Below are 27,814 nucleotides of genomic sequence, written 5' to 3'. Positions count from 1 at the left end.
CACAGAAGATCCCCCCCACCCCCTCCCAAACCCCACTCAGGCCTCACAGCTGGTTACCCAGTGGTATAGCGGGCGAGACATGCAAAATGCTTTAGATATGGGGCAAGACTGGAAGAGCTCGCCAGCAGCCAATGGTGTGGTGATTCCACTGGTGGGGAACACACCAAGGGAATGGATGGAGAAAATCCCGTCTCTTGCTTCATATAAATTGAAAACCCAGTCTTCAAAATATAGGATCTTGTCTCTTCTAATATGAAAATCTTTCACAGGATGAGACCGGATATGGAGATGAAAACAGGAATGATTTACAGTATGCACATCTCCCTTCGTTCATTAGGAGTTTAGAATTCTCTTCTACAAATGGTGACTGTTGCTAAGTCAGTTGTGAATTTTCCATAGAATCCCTACAGTGCAGAAGGAGGCCATTCATCCCATTGAGTCTGTACCATCCCTCTGACAGAGTATCTTAGTAAGAAGTCTGACAACACCAGATTTAAGTCCAACCAATTTATTTGATAGTAAACTCGCAAGGTTTCGGGGTTTGCCCCTTCGTCAGGTGAACCTGATATTGTCAGGCTTCTTGCTGTGTTCACCCCAGTCCAACACCGGCATCTCCACATCGTCACAGAGTACCTTACCCAGGCCCTTTTCCCTGCCTATCCCCATAACCCTGTACATTTACCATGGCTAATCCACCTAATCTGCACATCTCTGGACTGGGGAGGTATGGGGTGAAGGAGGTGCATAGACAGTGACCCGAGTGCAGCATTCCCTTGGGTCAGAAAGAGCCCTCTGCCTGGGCAAACCTGGGTACCTGTGTTCTGGCTGCCGCTGCCTCTCTCACTGGAGAAACTGAGTCTAGGCAGCCAACTAATAAGCCTTCAGCTAACATGGCCTGCACAACACTGGGACGTGGCTTTGGCATTTCAATTAAGCCCCTGTTCCTCTGTGGCGGTTGTCCTTCCTGTGCCTGATTGCAGCTAAATTAAGATGGTGACAAGCAGTAATGCAGCAGGGAAGAACTCGCTCCACACCACCTTAAGGCAACCCATCACCAAATAAAGGAGGGGGTTAACTAGCCCCTCAGGGTAATCAAAGATTTATACAAAGACATGTATAGATACAGAGACAAACAGAGATACATTAGGACACAAATACATAAATACCAGGCAGATACAAGAGACACAAACAGATCTACAGGCACACTCAGATGCACAGGATCACCTCTACGCACACAGATTCAGAAACACAGGGACACATACCACAGATAAAGGCACAAAGAGTCACTTACAGACACATACAGATACAGAGAAATGTACAAATACAGAGACACACAGACACATACAGATAGAGACACACAGACTCATATAGATACAGAGATATGGACAATACAGAGACACACAGACATATACAGATAGAGACACACAGACTCATATAGATACAGAAATATGTACAATACAGAGACACACAGACATATACAGATAGAGACACACAGAGTCACATACAGACACAGAAATATGTACAATACAGAGACACACAGGCATATACAGATAGAGACACACAGACTCATATAGATACAGAAATATGTACAATACAGAGACACACAGACATATACAGATAGAGACACACAGACTCATATAGATACAGAAATATGTACAATACAGAGACACACAGACATATACAGATAGAGACACACAGAGTCACATACAGATACATACAGACACAGAGATATGTACAATACAGAGACACACAGACACATACAGATACATAGACACACAGAGATGGAGATGCACAGATCCAGAAATACAGCAATGAGGAATTACACACATTGACATGAGCAGAGACACAAGAGAGACAGAGAGACACATTATCAGTCAGTGCAGGCAGCAAGGAGCTGAGTTGACAGATGGTGAGAAGTCTCTCCGTGAGCACTATTGATTAGATGTGTTTTGTGGAATTGGTTCAGTTGGAGAGCTGGTTCAGGTGCAGAGGAGGAGAGCAGTGTAGAGAATTGGGAATAAGCACTGAGCCTGTGAATGTGCAATAATGCAGTAACTCAGTCTGAGGCTGTGAAGGGAATAAACAGACTAACATTTCAGGAGGTCAGGCATGAGTCTGATGTTTATTTACATACTATGGTATGTATGTTTATACTGTGTGTAATCCTCCGTTTTCACTGATGTGCGTGTTTAGATAAGAAGTGTGTGTGCACAAAGTAATGTGTGTATATAAGAACATAAGAACTAAGAGCAGGTGTGGGCCATCTGGCCCCTCGAGCCTGCTCCGCCATTCAATAAGATCATGGTGATCTTCTCGTGGATTCAGCTCCACTTACCCACCCGCTCACCATAATCCTTAATTCCTTTGCTGTTCAAAAATTTCTCTATCTTTGCCTTAAAAACATTCAGTGAGGGAGCCTCAACTGCTTCATTGGGCAGAGAATTCCACAGATTCACAACCCTTTGTGTGAAGAAGTTCCTCCTCAACTCAGTCCTAAATCTGCTTCCCCTTATTTTGAGGCCATGCCCCCCAGTTCTAGTTTCACCTGCCAGTGGAAACAACTTCCCTGCTTCTACCTTATCTATTTCCTTCATAATCTTATATGTTTCTATAAGATCTCCCCTCATTCTTCTGAATTCCAATGAGTATAGCCCCAGTCTATTCAATCTCTCCTCATAAGCCAACCCTCTCAACTCCGGAATCAACCTAGTGAATCTCCTCTGTACTCCCTCCAGTGCCAGTATATGTTTTCTCAAGTAAGGAGACCAAAACTCGACACAGTACTCCAGGTGTGGCCTCACCAGCACCTTATACAGCGGCAACATAACCTCACTGTTTTTAAACTCCGTCCCTCTAGCAATGAAGGACAAAATTCCATTTGCCTTCTTAATTCCCTGCTGCACTTGCAAACCAACTCCTTGAGATTCCTGTACAAGGACACCCAGGTCCCTCTGCACAGCAGCATGGTGTAATATTTTTACAATTTAAATAATAGTCCATTTCGCTGTTATTCCTACCAAAATGGATGATCTCACATTTACCAACATTAGTACTCCATCTGCCAAACCCTCGCCCACTCATTTAGACTATCTATATCCCTTTGCAGACCTTCAGCGTCCACTGCACACTTTGCTCTACCACTCATCTTAGTGTCATCTGCAAATTTTGACACTTGGTTCCCAACTCCAAATCATCTATGTAAATCATAAACAATTGCAGTCCCAACACTGATCCCTCAGGAACACCACTAGTCACTGATCGCCAACCAGAAAAACGCCCATTTACTCCCACTCTTTGCTTTCTGTTAGTTAACCAAGCCACCATCCATGCTAATACATTACCTGTAACACTGTGCACCTTTATCTGATGCAGCAGTCTTTGGTGTGGCACCTTGTCAAATCCAGATACACCACATCCACAGATTCCCCATTGTCCACTGCACATGTAATGTTTTCAAAGAATTCCAGCAAATTAGTCAAACATGACCTGCCCTTCATGAGCCCATGCTGCGTCTCACCAATGGGACAATTTGTATCCAGAAGTCTCGCTATTTCTTCCTTGATGATCTGTGCAACTGAGGGACAGGAGGAGGCCATTCCTGCATCCCAAGGCTCCACCCATGACTCAGTCATATTTGTTCTCAGTGTCTCACCAGTGCCCACCACCCCCCCTCAGTCCAATCCTCCAAAATACACACATCATCAGGATCAGAGCTGATGGCTGCAAATCGACTAATAATCTCTTTCAGAACTACAAAAAATAGCAGCATGGACAAGTTGGGCCGAAGGGCCTGTTTTCATGCTGTAAACCTCTATGACTCTACCCAGGCAGACTCCAGTTCTGGCGAATCTGAAACTTAAAAAAAGGACAAGGTTTAGATTTTGGTGATGGCAGAGCAGGGAATAAGAAGTGTGGGCTTACACTCTCTGTAGCTTCTTGGTGAGAAGAGACTGCGAGATGAGAATCATAGAATCCTACAGTGCAGAAAAAGGCCCTTCAGCCCATCGAGTCTGCACCGAATACAATCCCACCCAGGCCCTACCCCCATATCCCTACATATTTTACCCACTTACCCCTCTAACCTAAGTATCTCAGGACACTAAAGGGCAATTTTAGCATGGCCAATCAATCTAACCCACACATCTTTGGGCTGTGGGAGGAAACTGGAGCACCCAGAGGAAACCCACACAGACTTGAGGAGAATGTACAAACTCCACAAGACCCAAGCCGGGAATCGAACCCAGGGTCCTGGAGCTGTGAAGCAGCAGTGCTAACCACTGTGCTACCGTGCCACCCACAAGGAGGAAGAGAGATGAGAGAAAGGGGATTGGAGACTTCCAGTATCAATTGCTTCATCCCTTCCCATGGCCATAGCCCCTTCCCATGATGCCAGCACCCTCTCTCCTCTCTAGGGAGTTAAAACACGTAGATATGCTCTTCCCGCTCCAATTAATTTCTGCTATTGTGAGCCCACCTTTTCCTGCAAGAGAAAGGTTCCTGCAACGTGTTAGGGTGGGGTAGCTGTCAGGGTTGACTCACAGCTGGTGTCTGCAAACTACGCATTACGGGTGTGAAGATCGCAACAGTGTTCCGTGTGTGACGATAAGATGAAGGGTGTTGATTCTAGGGTTGACTCCCCATTGATACAGATCGTTGATCCGTGGGCGATGTGGGTAGAGTGAATTCATAGAACCCTACAGTGCAGAAAGAGGCCCACCAAGTCTGCACCAACCACAATCCCACCCAGGGCCTACCCCTATGTATTATACCCACTAATCCCTCTACACATCCCTGGACACTAAGGGGCAATTTCTTAGCATGGCCAATCAACCTAACCCGCACATCTTTGGACTGTGGGAGGAAACCGGAGCACCCGGAGGAAACCCACGCAGACACGAGGAGAATGTGCAAACTCTACACAGACAGTGACCCGAGCCAGGAATCGAACCCAGGACCCTGGAGCTGTGAAGCAGCCGTGCTAACCACTGTGCTACCGTGCCACCCCGAATTGAATTTGTGTTTGAGCCTCTCGGTCGCTGCAGAACGAAGGAGACGTGAATTCTGTTTCCTCATAAAATTCTTTGGTCCAACTCCACACACAATTCTCCACTAACAAATAGTGCCACCTGTAGCCCCTTTGCATAGCAGTGATGTCCATTGAATAATTGACATCGAATTAGGGCTTAATTGGAAGGTCTGTTAACCCCTTCCTGACAATTAGGATCGCGGTGCAGATGGTGGGATATGTCCTTTGAAGACAATTTCACTCACCTTGACCGCTCGTGTGAGATCATTAAACCTTTCCCTGCACTGCCACCACATTCCTGGAACTTTGCTCCAGTAACTGGCCCTGGCCACCATTTGTTCTCATTGTATTTTGACCATGGCTACAGTTCTCCAGCTGTTCGCTAGTGGTGGATTCTTTGGTCCTGCCGGCAGTGCACTTCCGCCGTGGGTTTCCGGGCAGTGTGGGGTGACCAAAATGGGAAATCCCATTGATGGGAGACTGGCCAATTCCAGCCATGTCAAAATCCTCTCATATTCCTTCCCTTGAGCACTCTCTCACATCTTCAACCATTGCTTAGCTTCAGATCCTGTTTTCAAATGATTCTTGCCATTACTTAAAACCAGAATGTGTTTCCCCTTGAAGAGATGCAGAGAGTCTTTAAGTAGCAGTGCATGGCCACTCATGCCATCAGGCCTCCTGCTGATGCATGCAATGTAAACATGGGGTGTTTGGCTGCATGCAGTGATATAACTCTGTTGTGAGGAAAATTACCATTTTGGTGTCAGACCGGAGGAACAACAATACAGTTTTATTTAATGAAGCTTTGTAGAGAAAAGGGACCAGCACTCCACACTACTGGACAGCTACCTTCTCTCGAAGAAGCGATCCATCTTTATACCCTTTACACAATAGGTAGACCGGACACGATTATTACATCATTATAGTCAAATGGGTACAACATTTCTTAGCTCATTATTATGGACAGGTACAGCCATGATTGTTTCAACATCACATTGTTCCATGAATGGGTACATTTCCTCTTTATCAATGACTTAATTTTATTCTATTCTTGTAGTAAGTGGTTCCTTTGTGTATATGCATTCCTGTTCTTAATCTCCCTATCAGGCCCCATTATCCCAGGACTATCTTTATCTCTTTTAAGGTGTCTGGCTTTCTGAAGCATCTGTTCCCTTGTTTTAATTCAATGAACTGTCTGTCCTGTGGTTTAAATTTTAAATAGTTGTCTGTGTTTGAATGTCAGTGCCTGTGTTGGAAGTCAGTGCAGGTTTAATGCCTTTTAACCCCTTATGTGCCGGACAGCTATTTTTATGCCAGGTCCTCATCTTTATGGCTTTTTTCCGCCTTCAACTTCCTGCCTGTCACACAACCACTGGACACAGATTAATCACCCAGTGTGATTCCCATGCCCATTTTCGAGAGTTGCCAATTACTTCCCCAGGATACTTAGAAAGGCAACTGGCAGAGTCAGACTCTGAAGGAGCTCGACCTGGGTATCCTCCACCCCTGCCAGCCCAGTCACTAGCCAGGGTTAAAGCTGACACAGGGAAGGGAGCCTCGGGAAGTAAAGCCCATCCTGTGCTAAATAAACCTGCTGACCCCCCCTGCTACAGTTCAGGGTCTCCAATTCAGATAAATATTGTTCCAGGAACTTCCGATGTATCCTCATGAGCTGTTCCTTCAGTCACCGTGTTTATGCAAAAAAAAAGCTTGTCTTTACGATTGAAAGAGTAAATGTTACAGAGTTAACGCCTGACTCCATCACCACACAGAGTTTTGGCGCGTGTTTATTGATTTTCCAAACTGAGTTGTGATAAAGTGTTTCTTCCTCAGACATCGACCTGCCTTTTCCCTTTTAAGTGAAGACAGAATGTTCCCAAAACATTTAACAGCAAAACAGCGAACGCATAACTCATAACTTTCTGCTGCAGGAGTGGATGAAATAAATTGTCAAAAAAAGTCATAAGATCAAAAGAAATAGGAACAGGAGTAGGCCATTCAGCCCATCAAGACTGCTCTGCCTTTCAATAAGCTTATGACAGATCTGATTGTAGTCGTAACTTCATTCTCCTGCCCACACCTCTCCAGCCCATCTCTTGATTCTCTTGTCAACCAAAAATCCATATAACTCAGCTCTGAATCTAAAGAATGATATGGAGATGTCGGCGTTGGATTGGGGTAAGCGCAGTAAGAAGTCTCACAACACCAGGTTAAAGTCCAACAGGTTTATTTGGTAGAACAAGCCACAAGCTTTTGGAACGCCGCTCCTTCATCAGGTGAGTGGGAGTTCTGTTCACAAACACGACATATAAAGACACAAACTCGATTTACAAAATAATGTTGGAATGCGAGTCTTTACAGGTAATCGAGTCTTAAAGGTGCAGGTAATGTGAGTGGAGAGAGTGTTAAGCACAGGTTAAAGAGATGTGTATTGCCTCCAGCCAGGACAGTTAGTGAGATTTTGGATGGCCAGGCAATGCAGAGTCGCTGAGCAGAGACTGATAGCCAAGTTCTGCACACATGAGGATGGCCTCAACCAGGACCTTGGGTTCATGTCGCACTATCTGTAACCCCCGTGACTTGCCTGGGCTTGAAAAATCTGACTAACTGTCCTGGCTGGAGACAATACACATCTCTTTAATGTGTGTTTAATCCTCCCTCCACTCACACTGCCTGTACCTTTAAGACTTAATTACCTGTAAAGACTCGCATTCCAACCATTATTTTGTAAATTGAGTTTGTGTCTTTATATGCCCTGTTTGTGAACAGAACTCCGACTCACCTGATGAAGGAGCAGCGCTCCGAAAGCTAGTGGCTTGTTCTACCAAATAAACCTGTTGGACTTTAACCTGGTGTTGTGAGGCTTCTTACTATAATAAATGATCCAATCTTCATTTCTCTCTGTGGAAGAGAATTCCAAATGCTAGTGACCCTCTGAGAAAAGAAGCCTCAAACTTCCACAATGTATGAAGACATGTGGATATGTTCACTTCTTAAAAGGAATGCAGAGCAATTTATCTTGATCCAAGGTGGAATCCAGGCAATCAAGTGACTTGTTGTGTTGTGGACTGACACAGGGACAGACACGTCTGAACATATTTCTGAGCAGTCATTTAAATGCAAACGATCTACCCAGGTGTTTATGGCTGCCCCTGTCCATTCCAATTCAAGAGGCTTAAAGCTGGTAGACTTAAGAACATAAGAACATAAGAAGTAGGAGCAGGAGTAGGCCATCTAGCCCTTCGAGCCTGCCCCGCCATTCAATAAGATCATGGCTGATCTGTCGTGGCTCAGTTCCAAGTTTGACTTGCCAGCACCCTTAAGATGGGATTACAAATAAAGCCATTTCAGAGGTTACTCATGGCTGGAATGTTGATACCAAGCATCCTTCACAGTGTGATAAATTGCTTTAGCAGCAATCAATTTGTGTGGACAGTAGGATCATTGATGTGGCAGGGTAGGTTGGACAAGTTAGGCTTGTTTACATGGGAGTTTCGAAGACTGAGGGGTGACTTGATTGAAGTATACAAGATCCTGAATGGTCTTGACAAGATGGGTACGGAAAGGATGTTTTTGCCTGCTGTTACGTCCAGATATGGAGATGCCGGTGTTGGACTGGGGTAAACACAGTGAGAAGTCTGACAACACCAGGTTTAAGTCTAACCGATTTATTTGATAGTAAACTCACAAGCTTTCGGGGTTTGCCCCTTCGTCAGGCGAATGGAGAGTTATGGCCGCACACATGAGGACAGTCTCAACTGGGATCTTGGGTTCATGTCGCACTATCTGTAACCCCCATGACTTGCCTGGGTTTGCAAAACCTCACTTACTGTACTGTCTGGAGACAATACACATCTCTTTAACCCGGGCTTAATGCTATCTCCACTCACATTGTTGGCCACTTTAAGACTTGGATAGCAGGTTAGGTGTAAAGACTCGCATTCTAATCAATAATCTGTAAACTGTCTGTGCTTTATATGCTCTGTCTGAGGCCAGAACTCTCCATTCACCTGACGAAGGGGGAAACCTCGAAAGCTTGTGAGTTTACTATCAAATAAATCGGTCGGACTTAAAACTGGTGTTGTCAGACTTCTTACTGTGTTATGTCCAGAATCAGGGGCATTACTGAAAATTAAGGGTCATCATTATAAGACTGAGATCAGGAGAGTTTTTCTCTCTCGGGGGATTGTGCAACTTTTTGACCCTTTCATAGACTGAATCAAATCCTTAAGAACTGCACCCGCAGGGAAAGAGTAAAAAGCATTGGGAAAAGCCTGAAGAGAAGCTCAGCAGCAGTTTGGTCAATGAGTGAAGGCTTTTGCAGCCTAGAAAGAAACCACATCAGAGTTCCAATATAACTAGGACAGCCCAGTGACTGGGAAGGCAAGCAGCTTGGGAAAAGACAACCTTTAGCCAGAGTGAGGAACGGCTGCTCCTTTACTCCGATGAAAATCATTTCAGAATATAGAAGGCCCCAGACAGGCTGAGCACTGGAAAGGCTGGTAAAGAGATTTCACTTGATATCGCAACATCTCAGGTTTTGCAAGGAAAGAGAACCAAGATCAAGTTAGCACTGTGTTATAGGCTGCTGGGAGCATAACAAGCATGTGCTGGCAAAACAGGGTGAGCAAAAAGACAGAGTCTTTGACTCACACTACAGAATTCATAAAAATATTGTCATTAAGAGGGTGAAATTGAACTGGAACAGCCAAAAACAGGGTGAAGGGATTGGCTTGTTCATTAAGGAATGGTGCTGCCTAACCAAACGTTGTGAATATGGAACACTAAAAGGTGACCTGATCAGAGATAAAACAGCCTTTGCTGTATTAGGTAAGAATCTCGCTGATTCTCACTCTATCAGGAAGATTTGAAATTTAAGCAAAACCGTACAACTCACTAAATGGAGTGCGGGGGCAGAATAAAGTTTTCTTCGAGAAGTGAGGGAAATTTCCCATGAAACAGCCCGATTATATTGTTCGATCTGTAAAGGTAAACTGGAAAGAATGGCAAAGCAGCAACCAGGGAAACGCTTTGAAATCAGCCCATTTTCCAATGTCCCCACTGTGCAGAGAGAAAGTCCCACCCAAATTGCACGGTGCTATGTCTGTGGCAAGTAAAGTCACTTAAAATGGACTGCCGTTCCAGGAAACCGAGTGTCAAATGGAGATCGAAAACATTAAAATTAAGCATGAGTTGGGAATAGTCTAATGCAAAAGAAGATGAGAAATAAAGTTTATTTATTAGTCACAAGAAGGCTTGCAATGAAGTTACTGCAAAAATCCCCTAGTCGCCACACTCAGGGAGAATGTAATGGCCAATGCACTTAACCAACACATCTTTCGGACTGTGAGAGGAAACTGGAACACTTGGAAGGAACCCACGCAGACATGGGGAGAATGTGCAATCACCGCATAGACAATGATTCAAGCCGGGAATTGAACCCAGGGTCCCTGGCGCTGTGAGGCAGCAGTGATAGCCATTGTGCCACAATGCCACCTTTGGGTGACTATCAGTTGGTTGTCCTTTTAAGGTGTTGTGATTGTTTGAGTCCTGGGGGGTTTTCTTTTGGACCAGTTTTTCCATGAATCACTATCTTTACATCTGGGTCAGTGAAACAGTCACAGTCAGGGAGAAGTTGCTTTCTCCCTCCACCAGTGTGTTTGTCTTCCAAGGAGATGGTAAGGGAACACGCACACATTCTCCAAGAGAGCTGAGAACACTGGAGGGGATTGACGGTTTTGACAGGAGTGACTTTGGGCTGGGGGGATAGGAATTGGATTGGAAATTGTAAATACTACATGATGTCACCAGCTTGTGGGAGGAGGCAATTTGGGGGATGCAGAGTAAAGGGTTAACGCTAATGATAGCTACTAATCATGTGCAAAAGGAGCTGCATCTGAGTGATTTCACTCACTGAGAGAGGATGACTGAGAAGCATTTTACAGAGTAGCTGAAACTAAGTCAAGAGGAGAAATTTGCAAATGTGAGGTTATCCACGTTGGAAGAAATAATAGTAGGAGGGAATATTATTTAAAGAGTGAAAAGTTGCAGCATGCTACAGTGCAGAGGGACCTGGGGGTCCTTGTGCATGAATCACAAAAACTCAGTCTGCAGGTGCAGCAGGTGATCAAGAAGGCGAATGGGATGCTGGCCTTTATAGCGAGACGGATAGAATATAAAAGCAGGGAGGTCTTGCTGCAACTGTACAGGGTACTGGTGAGGCCGCAGCTGGAGTATTGTGTGCAGTTTTGGTCCCCTTATTTGCAAAAGAATATATTGGCCTTGGAGGGAGTACAGAGAAGGTTCACCAGGCTGATACCGGAGATGAGGGGGTTAGCTTATGAGGAGAGATTGAGTAGATTGGGCCTGCACTCGTTGGAGTTCAGAAGGCTGAATGGGGATCTTATAGAGAGACATGTAAGATAATGAAGGGGCTAGATAGGGTAGAGGTGGAGAGATTCTTTCCACTTAGAAAGGAAACCAGAACTAGAGGACACAGCCTCAAAATAAGGGAGGGGGGCAGTTTAGAACAGAGTTGAGGAGGAACTTCTTCTCTCAGAGGGTGGTGAATCTCTGGAATTCTCTGCCCATTGAAGTGGTGGAGGCTACCTCATTGAATATGTTTAAGTCACGGGTAGATAGACTTTTGATCGATAAGGGAATTAAGGGTTATGGGGAGAGAGCGGAAAAGTGGAACTGATCCACTCCAGATCAGCCATGATCTTATTGAATGGCGGGGCAGGCTCGAAGGGCTAGATGGCCTACTCCTGCTCCTATTTCTTATGTTCTTATGTTTTACTACATGTAAGCTGGAATTCACTGACCTTGGACACGGCTGGGATTCTCCAGTCCTGCTGCTGTAAATGGTGGTTCGGCCAAGTGCCAAGTTTGCTTGCAGCAATAGTGGGGTCTGTGAGATCATAGAACCGAGGCCCCAATATAAGTTTAAAAAAAGGGCAATGATAAATGAGACTAAAGATAGACAAAGCGGCAGGACTTGATGTTTTCCACTGTTACATGCTCAAAGTAGATGAGAAAATTGTAGACATTCTGTTCTGATCTTCCAAGGCCGGACTGGTTCAGGAATTTCCACTCAGACTGGAAAAGTGCCATTATTTCAGGGTTGAGCGGAAAACTGGGAAATGATAGACCGCTTAGTCCAAAATCAGGACTGGCCTGGGAAAGTTACTGGAATCTATTATTGGAGACAGATAACGGTACTTGGAGAAATAATATGAGTGGACCAGAAAGAGCCAGCGTGGATTTGTAAAGGGTCATTCAGTTTATTTCTGAGAAGACAGTCACACGGGAGACAAAAGAGTGCCTGTGGACAATATTCCAGAAGGAATTCAGGAATGTTCTACATAAGAGATGTGAAAAATGTGAGTGCATGAGATTGCAAGCAAAGATTTGAGCAGATGGTGATAAGTCAAAAAGGCAGTTTTGTAATCAAGTTGACTGGATGTGAATAGCATTGGCCCACGGACTCTGTGACAAGGCATCAATGTTTGACAAACTATATTTATAAATGACTTAGGAATAGAGGGTGGAATTCTCCCACCTGAGACTAGGTATCGTAATAGAGGCAGAACGTGAAGATTTTTTAATGCAGCGAGGAAGCACGCCATATCTTCCAGCCCTGACCTCATTAATTATGCAGTCAGGAGTTTTGCAATTTATTCTGTGCTGGGGCAGGCCTGATGGTGCATAGTCCACCATCATATCCGGGTGCCATACTGACAAAGCACCCTACATCACTGACTCAATATTGAAGAAAGAAAATGCTGCCCTGAAAATGACAATGGATCTCCAGGAGTATCCTGAGGCTGGAAGGTGGACCTCCTGGATGACACCGAATCTGCAAGATCCAGCTGTAGATGCTCCTCCCCACCCACTGCTGTGGTGCTTCAGGGCCCAGGGTTGCTGAAGGCCTCCATTCCGAACTCTGGAGACTGCCTCAGGCCTTGTACCACTTTGTTTCAGGCTTGTTTTGAACCAGCGTGCTTTCCCGTTGGCCTTGCAGAACAACGGATGTGGGCAGAAGGTTCCGGCTGTGTCTTCATCTGTATCCCATCAACGGTGTGCAAATCAGTTTCACCGTCGGCCTCCAGCAGGTTTCCAAGATCTGTCATACCAGGCAACATGGAAGATCCTGTGGGAAATTCACATTGACGTGGATGTTTCGCGGCTCCAGGGACAAGGATTCGATTCCCAGCTCGGGTCACTGTGTGGAGTTTGCACATTCTCCCCGTGTTTGCATGGGTTTCCTCCGGGTGCTCCAGTTTCTTCCCCCAGTCTAAAGATGTGCGGGTTAGGTTGATTGGCCATGCTAAAATTGTCCCTTAGTGTCCTGAGATGTGTTGGTTAGAGGGATTAGGGTGTGGGTGGGATTGTGGTCAGTACAGACTCGATGGGCCGAATGGCCTCTTTCTGCACGGTAGGGTTCTCCCCTCACCATTGAACCCACTGGTGGGGACATAGGAGAATACCACTCGGAGAATTGTATATCTCAGTTTTTCTGCAATAGCAAGTCAGGTGGAACAGTAAGTCATGGAGATGGGACCAGACAGTTGTACAATGACATTGATGGATTAGGTGATTCGGCAAAACAGTGGCAATTACAGGAATTATGTGATCATCCACTTTGAACACAGATACATATCAGGGTATTCTTTAACTTATCAAAATCTGGGCACCATGAGAGATCAGAGAGATTTATGCATCAAAGTACAGCAATCTTGCAAAGCTAATGGAAAGGCACACATTTTTAAAGAATAATGGGATTTTGTCTTTATTTCAAAGGGGCTGGGAGAAAGGGATAGAAACATAGGAATATGGGATTTAGGAGAACTTTGGGCCATTCAGTAAGACCATGACGGATCTCGTTGTGGTCTCAAATCCATTTTCCTGTCTGTCCCACAGAACCCTTGACTTCCTTGTTGATCAAAAATCTGTCTAACCCAGCCTTGAATAAATTCAATAATCCAGCCTCCACTGCTCCATATGGAAGAGATTTCCACAGGCTAATAGCCCTCAGAGAGAAGAAATTCATCTCCTCTCAGTCTTAGAAGAGAGACTTCTGTTTCTTAAACTGTGTCCTCTTCTCCGAGTCTCACCTACAACATCCTCAGAATCTACCCTGTCCATTCCCTCAATCTCTCATGTTTCGATTAGGTCACCTCTCAATTCTTCTGAACTCCAATGGGTACAGGCCCAACCTGTTCAATCTTTCTCCAGAGCATAAGCCCTACATCCCAGGATTGAGTTGAGAAAAGCTTCTCTGAATTGCTTTTTAATGCAATTAGGTAAAGTCTCCACAGTCCCAGACCATACCGTGACCAGTGGTGATTTAACCCAAGGGTCTCCACAGAAGGTGGAGAAGGCGTGTCCTTCATGAATAACCTCAGCTGGTACAGGGTTAAACCTACACTGTTAGTGCTGCTCCACATCATTAACCAGACATCCAGCCAACTGCCCGGGTTGGACCACATTTAGATATTGCATTCAGTACTTGAAGAGAAATGAGCACAATGATAGCAAGACCAGAAATATAAGAATCAGGATGCATGAGGTCAGGCCTGTACTCTCTCGAATATGGAAGATTAAGTACTGGTCTAGTTGAAGTGCTTAAGGTGTTTCAGGGTTTCAACAGGGTGAATACAGTGAAATGTTTGCCACTGTAAGGGAATCCAGAATAAAAGGATGTAACTCACTCCTGGGATGAAAGGCTCATGCTATGAAGAAAGGCTCTAAGATTAGAGCGTAGCCATTCAGTGCAATGTGTGATGGGCGGCACGGTAGCACAGTGGTTAGCACTGCTGCTTCACAGCTCCAGGGTCTTGGGTTCAATTCCCAGCTCGGGTCACTGCCTGTGTGGAGTTTGCACATTCTCCTTGTGTCTGCGTGGGTTTCCTCCAAGCGCTCCAGTTTCCTCCCACAGTCCAAAACTGTGTGAGTTAGGTTGATTGGCCATGCTAAGAAATTGCCCCTTAGTGTCCAAAGATGTGTTGGTTAGAGGGATTAGCTTGTAGGCCCGGGGTGGGATTGGGGTCAATGCAGACTTGATGGACCATATGACTTCTTTCTGCATTGTAGGGATTCTATGTCAGAAGCACTCATGAATGAAAATGTCTTGGAAATCTAGAATTATCTGCCCTAAAAAGCTGCTGAGACGGGGGTTCAATTGAAAATTGCAAAACTGAGATAGATGGGTTTTTGCTGGCAACTGGTTCAGGGTTATGGAACCAAAATAAGTTAACAGAATTGTGATAGAAATCAGCTGATTGGCAGAAAAGGCTGAAGGGTTAATTTCCCATGTGTCTGTGTTCCTGAATGTCTCAACCAGACAAGTAAGCGCAAAGTTCCACCAGATACAACAAAGAAAATGATCTCTATTGGTCGCACCTCCCCCCCCCGCCAACTCATCCACACAATGACAGCTTAAAGTGAGGTGTAATTAAGGAAAATCAGCAATTTTTGGTGGGAAAATTGTGGTGCAATGGGAGATTGGCAGTTTTGAATTAGAAGCCCATTATATTCCATTAACTGCCTGAAAAAAGTCTTTGAAAGCCCCTTTTTTATTTATACAGGGGATGTGGACATCACTGGCTGGGCCAGCATTTATTGCCCAGTCTAAATTGCTCTTGAAATGGGCGGCATGGTGGCACAGAGATTAGCACTGCTGCCTCACAGCACCAGGGACCTAGGTTCAATTCTGGCCTTGAGTGACTGTCTGTGTAGAGTTTGCACATTCTCCCCGAGTCTACCTGGAATTCCTCTGGGATGTTCCTATTTCCTGCCACTACCCAAAGATGTGCAGGTTAGGTGGCTTAGCCATGCTAGATTCGCCCTTAGTGTTCCAAAATGTGTAGGTTAGGGGAATTCTGATAGACAAGGGAATTAAGGGTTATGGGGAGAAAGCGGGAATGTGGAACTTGATCCACTTCAGATCAGCCATGATCTTATTGAATGGCGGGGCAGGCTCGAAGGGCTAGGTGGCCGACTCCTGCTCCTATTTCTTATGTTCTTAATTAGTCGGGCAAATATGTGGAGTTACATGGATGGGAACGGGAGTGCATGCCTGGGTAAGATACACCTTCTGAGAGTTGGTGCAGATTCTGTGAGTGGTTTCTTAGGTCAGTCTTAAGAGTCGCTACTTCCTGTGGTTCTGGAGTCACATGTTGGCCACACATCATAAGGGTAGTAGATTTCCTTCCCTAAAGGACATTAGTGAACCAGATGTATTTTTACAATTGATAATGGTTTCATAGTGATCACTTTTAATTCCAGATTTCTTTTAGTTAACTCAAATTTCACCATCTGCCAGTGTGAGATTTGAACTCGGATCCCCAGAGTATTACCCTGGTCCCTGGATTACTAATCCAGAGACAGTAATCCTGTGCCACAATGCCTATTCTCATTAGGCACAGAACCTACTGGGCTGAATAGCAGTATATCTGAGAATAGACTCCAAAACCTGTCCCCAAATTGTTGCCAAGGAGTTGACAAGGAATGTGTCTAGCCCCTCATTGAGATTTCAGACATTGGGAAACCCAATGGATTCGGAATCCATCCCAGACTGAATGAAATCCTGGAGTTCTGTCCATCCCAGCTCAGGAATTTCAGAGCCAATGTAACTTGCTATAAACCAAGTAATGTGTAAAAATATATCAAATACGAACCCTTTTCATCCTCAACACCTCTGTTTCCAGACCAAATTCCAGTTCCAAGAATGCCTCTTCTCCCAACCATGCTACTTGGGTGTCCTCCACACCTGCTCCCAGCCCAAGTGACGCTGCTGCTCCCATCCTCAATCCCAGGGATATCTGCACCTCCGTCCCCAAGCCTTGAAGCATCTCTACACTCAGTCTTAGCCCCAGAAACACCTCAACTTCTGGCCCATCTTCAGGACCTGGTCAAGTTATCTCAGATCCATAGTCTTGGATATTCCCCATTGCTGGACAACAGAAAATGTTTCCTACTCCATCCCGTAGGAATGTAGTGGCCAGGGCTAGCTGTTCAGCCTGTCTAATCTCAGATCCTGCCTGATTTCTACCTCAACCTCTAATCCACAGCCGTTAATATCTATAACTAATTAAAATCGACAGATCACTATATTGAGAATGGCGATGAACTCTCCTTCCCACACCCAGCACCTTTTGGTGGGATCAAATTCCAAATTTCAACTGTCCTTTGGGTGAAAAGGTGTTTTCTGATGAATCTCAGTCCATTCCTATTTCACCCACTCTCTAACAACATAAACCAACCACTTTTATGCATGTGGAGTCTTTAAATTGTAATAAAAAGAATCAATATGCTTCTTTAATGAAGCAAAATTTGATGTCAATTCAATAAAAATGACTTTAGCACAAATTACCAAAAGCTTGCTCTAAGAGTTAAGTTTTCAGGAGTGTTTTAAAGGAAGAAAGTGAGGTAGAGAAGTGGGGTAGTGTAGGGAGGGAAATCCAGAGCTTGGGGGTCAAAGCAACTGAAGGTAAGACCATCTATCCTGGAGAGATTGAAATCAAGGATGCACAAGGAGCCCAGAATCTGAGGAGGGCAGAGATTTTGGACCATTGTGGGGCTGAAGGACGTTTCATCGAGAAATCGGAAAATACCAAAGGATAGTTGAAATTGGGAACACTAAAAGGCGGTGGGATGCCACATGTAGGAGAAAGGGTTCATTGCAACTCTGAATACAGTGATTTTAGCTAGGTAAAGATATTGAAGGCTACGGGTTAGAGGTGGAGTCGAGGTACAAATCAGGCAGAATCTGAGATTAGATGGGCTGAATGGCCAGCCCTTGCTGCTACATTTCTACATGATACAGTAGGAACCATCTTCTGTTGTCCAACAATTGGGAATATCCAAGACTGGGGATCTGAGATAGCCTTCTTAAAATCGAGGTTGGAGTAGCCTGCCCCTTTAAGGGGCAGGTGTTTGTGAGTCACGTGACCTTCCTGGGGCGTATCATAGAATCCCTACTGTGCAGAGAGAGGTAGTTCGGCCCATCGAGCCTTCACCCACAACAATCCCACCCAGGCCCGATCTCTGTAACCCCATGTATTTACCCTGCTAATCCCCCTGGCACTAAGGAGCAATTCAGCAATCCACCTAACCCACATACCTTTGGACCGTGGGAGGAAACTGGAGCACCCGGAGGAAACCAACAGGGAGAACGTGCAGACTCCACACAGACAGTTACCCAAGACCGGAATTGAACCCGTGTCCTGCGAAGCAGCAGCGCTAACAACTGTGCCACCACGCTGCCCCAGAAAGAAGTGTGTGAACTGTTACCAATCGAATGTTGGGGCACGGGTCCTGTAGAGGGAACAGTGTAAGCCAGTGGAAGCAGGCCTGTATCTGGATTCATCTTGTTTGTTAATGATCCTTCAATAACTCACCACTGTGATTCAAGGCTTCCTCGCTGTGATGTTTTGTGCTGCGATAGAGGTGGTATTTGATGAGTGCCAGTCAGTGAGTGTAGGGGTGACGGGTGCACAGGACCCTGTGCGAGGAAAGACACAGGCCAGCGGAGTTTGAGAAAAGCTACAGGATGATTTACCGCAGTTTATCAAAGGTCGCTCGATGTTGCATGGCCAAGATTAAACAAGTGAACAGTTCTGATGAAATGGTAGAGATTGGACTCCAGCGCCCACAGGCTGTGTCCATATGGTGTAACCATTCCACTGATACGACTTGATCCTTAACTGGGCCTCTCCTGACTGAGAACTACAGAGACCAAGAAAGGCCAGGGAAGCCAAGTCAAATTGGAAAGGAGTTGCTGGTTCCAATGTTTGCACTGGCAGCTCGCCAGCTGATTCGATGTAACCCTTGAATTTCAATTCGCAAAGCGTATTTTGTAATATTCTCAAGGAATTCAGCCAAGTCAGCCTTGCCAGAAATATTAATCTGGGAGCAAAAGTTCGAAGATTTTATATAGCAGTGACACGAGGTGATAACTAAATTGCAGAAATAAAACTCCGTGCAATGTTTACAATTCCCATTCAAATTCACGCTGATAGATAAGATAGCTTTGTTTGCTCATCTTTAATTAAATTACTCAGTTCACCCTGAGCCAGATTTCTTTCCCCCTTCGTCACACTTGTCCCTCGTAGGATCAGCAGCTCACATCTCTTTAATCTGCCACAGAAAGTGAGACCAGGCACAATAACCCCCATGTGCTGCACCCAGACTTCGCACATGGGTCCAGGAAATTAGCAAAGCCTAGTTAATAGCAAAGTTCCGTTATTTGTACAGGGCCTTTAACATAGAAGAACCTTGCGAGGTCCTTAACAAAAGACATAATCAGACAAAGTTTGACACTGAGCTGAAGAAGGAGGCAGTGGAAAGGGTGGTTATAAGCTTGGTCAGAGAAATAGGTTGCAAGGAGGTTGTTAAAGGAGGGAATTGGAGAAGGTTCTGTAATAAGTCTGTGGAGGCAGAAGTCCGCTCACCAAAATCTCTTCACTTACATCTCTCACAACAGGACACAGAGTGCTCTCCATCTACCTCTGGGGGTGTCAGAGGAACTGACACTCCCAGTTAACATCGAACATAGAACACTACAGCACAAACAGGCCCTTCGGCCCACAAGTTGTGCCGATCATATCCATACCTACCAGGCCTATCTATAACCCTCAATCCCATTAAATCCCATGTACTCATCCAGAAGTCTCTTAAAAGACCCCAGCAAGTTCGCTTCCACCACCACCGACGGCAGCCGATTCCACTCACTCACCACCCTCTGGGTGAAAAACTTACCCCTGACGTCTCCTCTGTACCTGCTCCCCAGCACCCTAAGCCTGTGTCCTCTCTTAAGTACAAGGTAAAGTCACCCTTATTGGCCAATCAATTGGATCCTTAATCAGGGGCATCTTTTAGTGGGATCTTTAATCAGGGAGCTCATACTCCGATCTCAATGGCCTTACTGAGGTCATTACAGTTCAGCAATCCAACTTCGAGAATAGGGGTGGTGGTGACAGGTTGAATGCAACGGTGAGGGATAGGATGTGAGAGCTGAGCTGAAAATTTTGGAGAATAGATAGAATGGGGTCAGGAATGGAAGTGATCCAGACATGAACGTGAAGAAATATTCATCTCGTGCAAATCCATTGGATTGAATTGACTGACAAGCATCTGTGTTCTGATCCAGAGAAAAAAATACAGAATACCTGTGGGGAAGGGGGTGTGTAGCACAAGCGGTGCCGTTAAGTGAAAGATCCTACTGGTGTGAGCGGCTGGAAAATTATTCAAGAGCTACCGACAGAAAAGGCCATTGGCAGCAGCGGTGCGATAGAGCCAAGCACTGATCCAGGGAGGCCAAACACAATGGGTAACTTCAAGCAATAAGAACGACCAGCCGATATCACATCAGAAACATATACCTGAGGTGACTGACCGACGAGAGAATGACGATGATGTGCACAGCGAGACAAAGGATACTTGTTTCACACCACCATTCTTGTGGAAAACATAGATACCATCACATTGTCCAAGATTAAAATGACCTGTCTGAAGGACATCAGTAACTATTTGTTATTGGCCAGGCTGACACAGGGGTAAACCACCCCTGCAGATTCCAAACGATCGGATTCCACAGAAGTGGAAGACAAGTGGAAGACTCCGCTGCTGTGAAAATTTAGGATATGACAGTTCACTCATTCCATATGTAGGATCCTGCTTTGCAAATACAATCAATCCTCCTGGGTCTCAGAAATGACAAGGAGACAAAAAACCCAGTGATCTAACTAATCAGCATGTTGTCGTCACGTTAGTAACTGTCTATTAATTCAATCAGGCATCATAAGGAAGATCAGACACTAATCCTATCACCTCAACTCATGATCAAACATTGAATATTTTAACAAAGCTGACAGCTTCAAGGAAACTGCAAATTACTCTTGCAGGAGAATGCAAGTTTGTCAATTGATTCACCACGTAGGTACAGCATCCACATAGGTACAGGGGCGGTATGGTAGCACCGTGGCTAGTATTGCTGCCTCACAGCATCAGGGACCCGGGTTTGATTCCGGTCTCGGTGTGGAGTTTGCATGTTCTCCCTGTGTCTGCATGGGTTTCCTCTAGATGCTCCAGTTTCCTCCCACAGTCTGGAGGTGTGTAGGTGAGGTTGACTGGCCGTGCTAAATTGACCCTAGTGTTCAGGAGATTAGCAGGGTAAATATATGGGGTTACAGGAATAGGGCCTGGGTGGAATTGTGATCAGTGCAGACTTGATGGACTGAATGGCCTCCCTTTGCACTGTAGGGATTCTATGATACATACGAGACAAATTGAAGGTCAAATTAGACAAAATGAAGAAAGATAGAATCATTGGAAGAGAATAAAAGTTGGTGCTGCTCATAAAGGAGGACGGACTATTGTGAGTACGTCTCAATTTGTGACATTTCAACACAGCTTTAAAATATTCTCATAGCAAAATATTCACATTAGAAAAGTTAAACCCAAGAGGTAGGTGTAAACCTTTCCTCAATGCTGATACCAAGCACGGTTACTGGTCAATGCATCTCACGGAGAAATCCCGAGCTCATTCGGATTATACTGTTTTCAATGAATTCCTTTTAGCCAGGATCCTTTTCAAGCTCACATGGACTGCATAACATGCCCTGTGCCAGGATGCACGTGTATCACAGGTGACATTACTGTTGTGGGCAGAACAAAACAAAAATATGGCCACAGTCTGCATTTCCCGATGCGATGCAAGCAACGTATAATGGAAGATTGGTGTTCAATGGTCTGAAGCGCAGTAGATCGATTACAATTCCAGGGAGACAACTAACCTGAGGACAGAGATCTCACAGAAAGGTCTGGGAACATGCACACTACAAAAAGACAAACCCAAAGGCGTTAGTTTCAAAGAGGGCGATTCTCCCATCCCGCCGTGCTAATTTTTTAGTGCAGCAAGCCAGGAGAATTGTCCAAAATTCACGGGATTCGTACATGCGTTCCCGCTGCGCATGCACCTCGCAACACCGGATATCCGGCACCATCTGAGCCACACTGGAAACCAGCGAGAACAGTGATTTAAATCTACTTTTAACGTCATTTAAATCTGATTAGCGGACCGGGACTGAATTCTCCACCATCTCAGGAAATATTTCACTCCAGCGACGTTCAGGCTAGCTGCCCTCTTTTGGGGTACAGGCGGGACCACTCCACTGGAGTGAAGGTGGGGGGGGTTGGGCAACAATATTTACCCCTCTGCCGCTCAGCCTGATCGTCAATAATGCTGGTGACCTGGCAGTGAACTCAGTAATTGACTGAGCCGAGGGTTTGTCTGAGAATGTGTGTATCATTTGCCAATTTAGGAAGTTAAATTTAGAAAATGTGGCAAATCCAACTATTTTGTTAGAAAGGATTGCATTAGATGTTAGCAGCGCAAAGCTGTTGTGCTACTGAAGGGAAATGTGGCTGTTTAATAATGACCTGTGGAGACCATGGTCTCTTCTTACTTCTGAGCTTCTGGGGGTTCCATAAATGTCTGTCTAAGTTGTGTATGTTTGTTGATGTCTTTTCTTCTACTTCACAGGTGATTCAGTCTGCCATTTTGACCAACAAGGGGCATACACGTGGTGGGTCGTGCGAGGGCTGCTCTTGGATGTTGCTTCGAGAGTAGCCTAGTGCTTCACGTCGTTAGTGTACGCTTAAACTGGACCAACTGACGGGCAACATGACAGCTCAGTGACTATCACTGTTTGCTGTGCAGTTACATGGATTTGGGTCGGTGTCTGTGGGAGTTTGCACATTCTCCCCATGATTGCGTGGGTTTTCTCTGGGTGCTCCGGTTTCCTCCCACATCCCAAAAACGTGCTCTTAGGCTGATTGGTGTGACAAATTGTCCCTAAATTAGCCTTCCCTCAATCTTCTCCAATAGGTGTAGACAAAGGTCATAGGTAGAAGAAAGAACAAAAGAACAAAGGACAACACAGCACGGGAAACAGGCCCTTCGGCCCAACAAGCCCGCGCCGCCATCTTAACAATGTGTTTTTCCTCCTCCACCCTTGAGGGCACTCACAATGTTGAAATGGCGGCGCGGGCTCGTTGGGCCGAAGGGCCTGTTTCCCGTGCTGTGTTGTCCTTTGTTCTTCTCTCTGAATCCATGGTCCAGGCCTTTCTCCCTCATCCTTTCTTTGTGTCTCCACAGTCGTTCGGGTCTAGGTACATTATGAGTCACCATTTAAGTTCATAATAAGTCACGTCCTGTCTCGTTAATGCAAGCTCCATATCAAACAATATTGCAACATCAGTATTCTATAAACTACAAAACCCATCGTCATGCAATCAGATGTCACTGCGACTAAAAACACATGCTGACAGGGCAATCGAAGGCTCTTCACCTTTGGTATCTTGTAGCTGTAGTACATTATCTCCCTCCAGTGCTATAACTGGCCCTCCGTGCAATTCTATTTCCAGCCAAGTACAAAGGGGTTGTTTCGGATGATTAATGGTTTATTTGCTCTGGTGTTACCTCATCCTGCATCAGTGTCGGTGTGTCTCAATCTGTTAACAACATTAAGGAAGCTGATCTCTCTGATAAGAGTGGATTCTCATGTTACACTTGTCAGGATATTGAGATGGTTTGAGATTTACACTTGGACTAAAAGATCAGAATAGTTTCAGGTAATCCAGTACTCTGGAACTAAACTGCGACACATCGCATGACAACAATGCATTAGAGTTCCAGACAGCAATGTGGATAGACGCTGATGGACAGCGCTGGACTGAGCACAGCCCAGAGTGATAAAGAATAATAAAGATGGGGAAATAAGAATACAGGTTGGACTGGTCTTGTTTACCTTAAAATGGAATGGCAGTAAAAACTGGGAAATAAGAATACTATTCCAAATTGTTATTTCTTTCTGGGGGGTACGGGGATAGGGGCTAAGAGGCAAACAGCGAAAATGTTGAACAAGAATCTGTAACTAAGGATAAGGATAGGTTATTTATCTCCTTGATCCCTTGAGAACTTGACATCTGTGACCTAACTCTTTGGCCCTATACCCTGGCAGCACAGTGGTCAGCATTGCGGCCTCATAATGCCAGAGACCCGGGTTCAATCCCAGCCTCGGGTGACTGTCTGTGTGCAGTTTACACATTCTCCCCATGTCTGCGTGGGTTTTGTCCGGGCGCTCCAGTTTCCTCGCACAATCCAAAGATGTGCGGGTTAGGTAGATTGGCCATGCTAAGTTGCCCCTTAGTGCCAGGGGATTGGTAGAGTAAATATGTGGAGTTGCAGGATAGGGCCTGAGTAGGATTGTTGTCAGTGCAGGCTCAATGGGCTGAATGGCCTCCGTCTGCACTGTGGGGATTTTATGATTCTATGAAAATCTCTGGTTAATGAAAATGTATCAAACTCAGTTTGTAAGCAGCAAATGGGCATGAGTTGTCTTTTGTGGAAGAGAATCCCAAACTTCCTTTCATTGTATCAGCATTCCCAAATTTTCCTGCAATGGTGCTACCATAAAATCCTGGCAGTGTAAAATTCCACTGTTTGTCTCCTAGCCCGAGAGTCCTCAACCAGCAAAACTCAGTTTCCTATCCATTTCCTGAACATCTTGGAAATGCCAAACAAACCACCCCTTGACCTTCTAAATTCCAGGGAATATAATGCTAGTTTGTTTAATCTTGCAAATTAAACCCTTCGATTCCAGGCATCTTTCTGGATATTTGCTGAAGTCCTTCATAGGAACATAAGAAATAGGAGCAGGAGTAGGCCATCTAGCCCTTCGAGCCTGCCCCGCCATTCAATACGATCATGGCTGATCTGAAGTGGATCAGTTCCACTTTCCCGCTTTCTCCCCATAACCCTTAATTCCCCTGTCTGTCAAAAACCTATCTCCCTGTGACTTAAATTATTTAACGAGGTAGCTTCCACAGCTTCAACGGGCAGAGAATTCCAGAGATTCACCATCCTTTGAGTGAAGAAGTTCCTCCTCAACTCCAATCTAAACTGCACCCCCCTTTATCTTGAGGCTGTGCCCTCTAGTCCTGCTATCCTTTCTAAGTGGGAAGAATCTCTCTACCTCTACCCTATCCATCCCTTTCATTATCTTATACGTCTCTATAAGATCCCCCCTCATCCTTCTAAACTCCAACGAGTACAGACCCAGTCTATTTAGTCTCTCTTCATAGGCCAATCCCCTCATCTCCGGTATCAGCCTAGTGAACCTCCTCTGCACTCCCTCCAAGGCCAATATATCCTTGCGCAAATGCGGCGACCAAAACTGCACACAGTACTCCAGCTGCGGCCTCACCAGTGCCCTGTACAGTTGCAGCAAGACCTCCCTGCTTTTATATTCTATCCCCCTCGTTATAAAGGCCAACATCCCATTCGCCTTCTTGATCACCTGCTGCACCAGCAGAGGTGATCAAGGCCATTCAGTCAGTGTCTAACGAGGCCAATAATTTCCACTCCGTGGAACTCAGTGTAGTTGTGCCCAGTGAAGGCATGTTGTAGTCAACATAAACTGTACTCATATGGAAGCTTCTGGAACTGTCTCTTTTTAAAACGGATACTAACCAGGTGGCTAAGATGGCTACAAAGCATCAGGTGATGCGACACAGACTACATCAAACTTCCAGAAAGTTCCTAATAGTACCACTCTGGGTGGGAGCTCCCCTTTGGCTGGACAGACGCAGGCAGCACCCGTCTGTGGAATCCACACTTCCCAACGTTTCCAGTCCAAACCCTGAATCAATGATCTTCAAGGGTAGAATATGAAGGATGACAAGTGATCATCACTCGCCATCCTGAGAGTTGGCACACAATGCGCAGCCGCCAACTCTCTAACTCCCACTGCCATCTAGCGCTCACTCGAGTGTTGATTGGCGGTGGGTGGGATTTCTGTCCACCCGTGGAGGGAAGTCCTGTCTGTGAGAGCCAACGGCCATTCAGATTGTCCAACAGCTCTTCAACCAGGCCAGGAACTGCACTGCATTGGACAGAAAAGGTACTGCAGTGCTCTGCTTGGGACTAAGTCCAGAGGCCTTTGAAAAGGTAAATCCAGGGATGGTGGAGGGGAAGTGTACACCTGGATGGTCAGGAGGAGAATGATCATGGCATTGGCGCTTAAGCTGGGGAGTGTGTGTGTGTGTGTGTGTGTGTGTGGGGGGAGGGGGGGGTAGTTGGGTGAGTCCCCAGCTTCCATTCCCACCTGAGATGGGGAAAGTGTAAATATCACATACCCACTCTACCTAAACCCACTCTCGCCAGCCTAAAAAGAACAGTTGGAGTTACTCACCCATACTTATGTCCTCTCAGTGAGTGATGTTGCTTTGACATAGCTTCTTACGCTCAGTAGCCATCACTAGTTAACCCTTTGCTCTACAAGGTCCAGCACTGATCCTTGCACTCCTCCATTAATCACAGGATGCCAACCTGAAAATGTCACTTGAAAAAGCCTCTTATTTCAGTCAAATGCTGTTATTATACTCTTATCCCCCATCCATCCTAATCTATTCCCCCACTACATGTGCCAGTATCTTGTGTATGAACTTTTTGTGTGGCATCTTATCAAATGTCTTTTCAGAAATCCAAGAGTTAGTGTGTCTATCCGATCCCCTTTATCTATCCTGCTCATTGCAATATGTCAAAGATGACATTACTTTTTTGTAAAACCAATTTGACTCATTCTGATCCGCTTATATTTTTCTAAGTAAATAACAAACTCGTTTTCGGTGAGTTCTTGTCTTTCAATGGAATGTGTTTTGTTGAACATTTAGAATTGCTTCTTTAAATACTTCCTACTATCCACTTACAGCCAGATCTTTTAGTCTACTAGTCTATCCAATCAACCTTAGGCACCTCACTAATCGTACCCACGTAATTGGCCTTAAGGTTCTTGTTCTTGTCATTTTCAAGCTTAATGTGGAAATCAGCTGTATTATGATCACTATTTCCCTGTGAATCTTTTACCATGACATTACTGAATGACCCTGCTTCACTGCACAATATAAGAGCTTTACCCTCAGTTGGTTCCACAATGTTTTGCTCCAGGAAAGTGTCACAAAAGCAACCCACAAACTTATTTTCCAGATAACCTTTGCCTATTTGGTCAAATCTATTAAGAGTCCCCCACAATTTTTAAATTGTCTTTGTTAAAATTTCAACAATTTCTAGTTTAATGCTTTGTCTAATGTGTAACTATTGTTACAAGGCCTATAAACTACTCCCACCAGTGTTTTCTCACTCTTGTTATCCTCGTCACCAGCCATTCTTTCTCATCAATGTCCTCATGTCAACCTTTAGTATCAGGGCTACCTTTCTGCGTTCTGCCTGTCTATTTGAAAAGCTGTATGCTATGGAATGTTTATTTCCCAACCTTGGTTATCTTGTAATCATGGACACAATCTTTTGGAGATGATGGGTGTCTCAGGATCTGATGAGATATCCGCATTGCCTCTCGTCCAGAGGCCCAAGACATCATGTACTACTCTGACACTTACTAAGCAGGTGGTGAACTTACCCCAGGGATTGTGGGCCTCAGTGACAGAAGTTACACCCATTGAGAGCTGCCAGCCAATCAGAGGCCAGCAGTTCTTCTGTACTTAGCAACGCCGCTTGTAATATGGTGGCTGCTGCCAGTACCACACTCACCTGAGGCCTCAGAATGAGGCAAAGTCCAAACAGGAGGGGAGTTGCAGAGTGGGAAGGTGGCTAGGAAGGGTGGAATGGAGGGGTGGTTGGCAGCAAGTGAAGGGTAGTGTCTCTCCACAGGGACCCTTCTTGATTCTGGGGCCCTTGATCAGGCACTGTGGGGCCTGCAAGTG

This window comes from Carcharhinus amblyrhynchos, chromosome 27 (genome assembly GCF_965287045.1).
Source record: "Carcharhinus amblyrhynchos chromosome 27, sCarAmb.v2.hapA, whole genome shotgun sequence".
Classification (NCBI taxonomy): Eukaryota; Metazoa; Chordata; class Chondrichthyes; order Carcharhiniformes; family Carcharhinidae; genus Carcharhinus; species Carcharhinus amblyrhynchos.
This window is presented reverse-complemented; position numbering follows the sequence as displayed.